We start from the raw sequence: 6,320 nt of genomic DNA, 5'->3' as shown, positions 1-6,320 counted from the left end.
GAATTATCCCTAACAAAATAATTTGGGAATTTGTAAGCTGCAATTCATGTTTGGGATCATAAAGTGTCACATTGTCTCAAGAATTGGAGGTCAAAATTCTTTTTTTTTGTACCTGTTGATATGTAATCCCTGTTTACATATCAACATTACATGGCACAATATTTGGGCCTGGTTGGAGGATCTAAGTTCTGCCAACTCTTACAACCCTAATATGTGTAAGTGTCCATGATCTTAATACTGGAACTCTGGTCCGTCTTAAAAAGCATCCTCTGAATGATTCTCCGAAATGCCCCTGTGATCCTGTAATCGCTTGTATCACTCTGTTAGCTTTCCTTTCTACCCTTTCCCTGTTCCTTCCTTTACTCTCCCTCCCAATCCCTCCACTCTGGCCCTTTGGCTGGAAGTAGAGGGCGGAGCATTGGGGGCTGCGGGGAGGTGGAGGATCGAGGGGGAGGAAGAAGGAGGTATGTACATGAGTGGAGGAGAATGGGGGGGGGGGGGGGGGATCATGCCGGGCGACTCCACAGGAGTGATAAGAGCGAATAAGCTGTCAGCGTGGGCGTCGGATGAGCCTTATTGTTCATATTTAGATGGAGGAACAATGGCGGGGTGTCAGGCGCCTATAGTTCATAATCTGCTGATGCTGACCAAGTGTCAGTGTGATCCATGAGCTCCGAGGCTCCTGAATCCTTAAGCAATCCCCCGTAGGAATGTCATGGGGGAGAGTACAAATGGGACAGCATCTGCCGGACTATAGATAGATAGGTATAGCAGAAGTGGAGGGTGGAGAGGGAGTGGAAGGAGGGCAAGGAAAAAAGAAAAGATTGAAAAAAGTAGTTGAGAGAAGGAGGGTGAGAAAAATCCTGGAGGATGGAATAAGAAGAATGAACGTTGGTGCATATTTCGACCCCCCTAAACGCAAGCTGCTAATTGTGAACAAGTGTGGAGGGAAGCACCTGTGAGGAGAAAGGGAGAGATGGATGGATGAGGGATTAAAAAGGAGAAGCGGCAGGGAGAGAAAAGAGGGCGTTGATTATGAGGAGGCCTTAAACTGTGCAAGCTCCCACCTGCAGGTGAGGCAGAGAGGAGAATGGGCGTCGGATTATCAGGGGGCCCTGAGAGCTCCCTCCCCCCACAATGAAAGCTTGATTCTGGGCAAAGAGATGCCCCTGAGGCGCCAGTCACACCCTGGAGCCGTCACAGCCTATCAGCCGCTTTTCAGCACCCGTCTTGATTGAAATGCAACGCTGCTGCCCTCGCACCGCTTCAGCTGTGACAGATGACAATTAACTTTGATTCTTTGATGGAGATTGTGAACAGATCTTATCAAGCTCGAGTGCGGGTGTTTGTGTTTCGTGACAGCACTTTGAAGAATCGTAAACAGTCCTGCTAAAGCTGCACACACACACACACACACACACACTCACTCGAGTCACGTGCTCTGCTGGCGTTCATAAATGTGTCACAGTGAAAAGGCCCCCACCCCCGGGCGTTCTTCATTTACTGTCACAACTATTAGACATGAGAGGGTAGAAAAATAAGAGATGGTATCAGTAACGCATGAGCTACAGTAATTAGCCTCCTGATGCAAGTATGTTTGCATGTTTGTTAGAGACAGAGATGCTGCGTTAATGCACAGCACGCAAATGAATCCGAGTATATCCCTGCATCTGCTGAGAGCTCTCATCAACAAGAGCTGTGTAAACCAAAATCCCTGTTTTTAAAGCTGATTCTCTAAATTATATATCATCTCCAATGACTCATACTCTTACTATAAGCTATGCTAATGCCTCCATTAGCTTATGAGCTGACATGAGATGTAATGGGAGCCTTGTCATGCCATGCTGATTACTGCCAAGGCCCCAGATCTTCACTTTCTCCCTCTCGTCTTGTTTCCTCTGTCACCACCTCAGTGTGTTCTTTTGCTTCTGATAAGCTGATATGCTTATGATATGCTGATGTGTGTGTGTGTGTGTGTGTGTGTGTGTGTGTGTGTGTGTGCCATTCCTTAACCCAGATTTAACATGTCAAGAAACAGGAGGTTTTGGTTAATACTTACCGTCATTAGTGGCTTGTTATCTTGTGAGCCACAAATAATCACACTGTCTTCACATTCAGTGGCTTTACAGAAAAAAACATACTGACCCCCAATTTGTGAAAAACAAAAAGGATTTTATTTTTGATGTAGCATGCTCCTTTTAGGGAAAAAGTGTTTTGTTTTTGGTGCTAAACTTGATGTCAGTCATTGAAATATTTCCCCCCCCTTAAAACAAGATCAGCAAAAAGATTGGAGTAAATATAAACCAAAACGTTTCACCTCACAGAGCTTTAAGGATATACAACTTTAAATAAGCAAAAGTTGTATGCATGTCTTATTTTCCCTTTTCACAACTGTATCATTTCTGTTTCAATGACACCCCATATTGTTTCTCTCATGATATTCTAACATTCAAAAAAATGTTGAACGAGTAATAATGTGGGTTGCAGAAAGTTAAGTTACTGACGTCAAACTTTGACTGAACATCAGTGAAGCAAAACTGCCATGATCCAGCTCCCTGGTCTCACCGGATCTCCCTACCCAGCATGCCCAAGTTCTTCCGTCCGCTCCACTTTCTCTGTGTTGGTCTACGTCTGGGGACTGTTCAGCATCAAGTCTCGGCTGCTGACGTCCAACAAAAACATGCAGCAGTCAAAGTCCTGTTCAGTGGGCAACTCTGCAGAGACTTTTCCCTTTATGCTAAACACCACTGACACCAGCGAGAGCTTAGCCAGTCGTTCAGCTTGATCCCAGAGGCTGAGACTCACCCTCCGTAATCAGAGGCTGTATCCCACAACGCAGACGCACACACCCACACAGATACACACACATACATGCAAAAACAGAAAAGTAAACTTGCCCTGATTAATTTGGTTGAAACAGGACAAAAGAGGTACTCAGTGACGGGAGACATATCTGTCTTCGTTCATAGATTTTCACACAAACACACGCACACAATTAAGGATCACACTGGCAGTTACGACAGCCATATCTGAGGGCCAAGATCATTCTGGATTTTCTCAACAAGGTGAACTTTTGTGAACTCTGACTTGCCAATGTCAATTTTTTGAGGACGATAAAAAATGATCAAAAAGCCAACAAAATAATTGTATCTCTAAACTCACAAGTCCCTCTTTTTCAAACCTCTATCCTCTATTTTCACAGCACCATAAACACAGGTATTTGGATTGTTCATTTAAAACAAAAACTAAGGTGCAGAATACAAACAGAAACATTTCTTTTGTTGATAACATTTGTGTGTCTTGCTTATACCTGAACCTAATAAACAGCGGATTCAGGGTAACCTCACTTGAACTTAACTCTATTTAACCCAAAAGAATGAATAAAACAAGAACACTTACTTACTGCGCACAAAGCCAGTGCATCTCCAACACTTTATACCATTTTGCATGACATGATCAAAAGTGTTTGTCCTGTACACTAAGAGCAAGAACACAAAAGAGCAGAAAGCCAATGTAGTGTAGCCAAGTAACACTGGGATGATGACATCATTGATAAAGTTATGATTTAGTTAGTTTAGAAAAAAAGCCTGAAAAACTTGGAGCAAAAAGGCAAACATATTCCCCCCTTATGATTAGCAGTAACTTGTGATGTGTTTCTTTACGAGACCTGAGCTGACTTCCTTCCTCCAAACTGCGCACATATAGCAGGTCCCTTGGGTGTTTAATGGCATCACATCTGAAATGTTAGCCTACTTCACAGAGGAGCCTCTTGCCTCAGCAGAGGCGTGGCAGCTGCCTGTAGTGGTGGCCTCAGACATCACTGTAAGCAGGTGAGGAGGGGGGGGGGGGGGTTGTTGCCCAGGAGAGCACCTAGTGGAAAAACATTGAGCAGAGCAGCTACAGTGCAGCTATAGTGCAGTTATAGTACTTCCACAGTACTGTACGCAGCAGTTTGGGAGTTAACTAACTGCCTCTGGGTCGACTTAAGGGCTCTGACTGCAGGCACAGTCATCATTTGCATCACTCTACCTCTCTACCCTCTGCAGTCAGGTCACAACTGGCCGAAAGGACCGGCTAGTAACATTTGCATCAACCCACAAATCCCCGACCCAAGCACACATGTTTTATTTTATCTTTCTTTAGTACAACAACAGCGGAAATCCCAGTTTGCAGACTCTCTAGAGGAGGTACATTACAACAAGAAGTTGGTGAGAAAATAAATACTGAGAGGACATTTTCATTACTCCTTATAAGGTCCCATGTTACCCAGCTGTCATGGTTTTGTGTCTCTGAAATATACAATGGCTCAGAGGATCTCTGGCTAAATTATTGACATTCAGGTTCAATATAATAATTTTGTATATGTATGTATGTATGTATTATGTATGTATGTATGTGTAGATATATATATATATATACACACACACACACACACACACACACACACACACACACATACAATAACACAGACTTTGCTTGTGTTTAATATCTTTTGTTTCAATCAGTTGATTTCTAACCAATGTGATTCTGTAAAAAAAAAAAAAAACTATGCCAGGTGTAAAGAGGACTGATGAACTCTGAAGTCTAATGAATCAATCTGTTACGTTAGGTTGAAAAAAGTAACAATTTTTACATTCGATTTTGCAGCTAATTACAAGTGGACCCACATTAGAATAATTAATGAAAAAAGAAAGATGAACACTCACCTTTAATGAGGTAAAGACGTTAGCTTCTGCAGCAGAATAATCCCAAACCAACATCTCAACATTTTGACTAAATAATGTTCCCATCCTCTTCACACAACTCTCCTGCCAATTTAGAGGGAGAGCAGCTCGTGTCAATTATGGATGTGCACTATTGAAATGTTCATGCGATAGAGGGTAATAGCAGAGAACATGTTTTATTACTTAATTGAGTAGAGTTCCAGCAGGCCTTGTAAATGAGGAGTGACAGTAGGCGTTATCGCAGTGCGCCCTGGGTAATTATGTTCGGCTAAGTCTGGCTCGGAGGAGGTGAGACTCTCACGGTGCTTATAAACAGCAGAGTTAGTTGCACACACACACACGCACACACACACCTACACACACACACACACACACACACACACACACACACACACACAGAAGCTGTTTTATTTCCCAGGCAGACAGTGTGTGTGCAGAGAGGAGAATGTCATCTAGCGCGCTGAATGTTTATCAATCCAGACTTCCATCTAAATGCTGACACTCGCTCAAACAGGTCCGCACGCCACAATTAGTACGTGAAACGACTTTGCAATCAAAAACAAAGACAAGCATGTTTGAAGCTCTCGGTCCTGGTGAGAGGTGTAATCATGTTCGGGGCAATTACACAGGTTTGTTGTTCTCTACAGCCGTGTTACGCACCTGTGGGATGCTGATTGACTCAACAATCTAATTAGGTTTCGTTATGTCGGCTCCACAACATGTAACAATTGGCAGAGAGGCCTGAATGGTACACAGGGCAACAAGGTCATATTCTTTAAGAATCACGCACGAGTGTGCCCCCCCCAACGACACTGTTGTTTTTAAGACCTTTAAGTCACTTTAAAAACAGAAAAGGAAGGAAATGTTGTCTGAAGATTGGCTCATATTTAGATGATGCATCATTCTTACAGTAAATTACCTTCATTTGAGTACAGCACACATCAAAAAATGATGTAAACAAAATAAAAACATGTTTTTTTATGTGCAAAATGTTTTGCTAAAAGCTATTGGCTGTCAACTGTCGTAACTTGTCAAATGTAAAGATGAAGTAAAAGAAAAGTAAGTAAGAAGATAACAATAAAAATACTCAGAATAAAATAAAATGTGATTTTGATAATTCTTTAAATTTGAAATCAACAATTATTTTTTTGATATATTAATTCATTGTCCAAAAATGCTTAAATTTTTTAACTTTTTAGAGCTAAAGGACAGTAATCCAATGAGTTCATTTTCAATTATTTAACTTATAAAAACACCCTTATTCAAACTATACAAGAAACAAGCAATTTGTCATCACTTTAAAAAAAAAAGACTAACACCCTATATCAACAAAGAGCTGCCTATATCTTTTGAACAATGACAAAAAATAGAAACACCACTATGTGCCACCAGAGAAAGAAAAAAAAGATTTCACAGATTATCATCTTAATGATCATTTTAATAGAAAATTAATTGATCGCAGTAAGTTTCACATCATCGGTGAGACGGTGTTGAAAACTGCCAGCGGTAACGTGAAATATTTGAGGAGTAAAAGAGGTAAAGACCTGGAAGATGAACAGTGTATGATGGAGAATCACAGATGTTATGGGGAGGGGG

The sequence above is a fragment of the Symphodus melops genome (assembly GCF_947650265.1).
Source record: "Symphodus melops genome assembly, chromosome: 5".
Classification (NCBI taxonomy): Eukaryota; Metazoa; Chordata; class Actinopteri; order Labriformes; family Labridae; genus Symphodus; species Symphodus melops.
The sequence above is the reverse complement of the archived record's forward strand: the minus strand, read 5'-3'. Positions refer to the sequence as shown.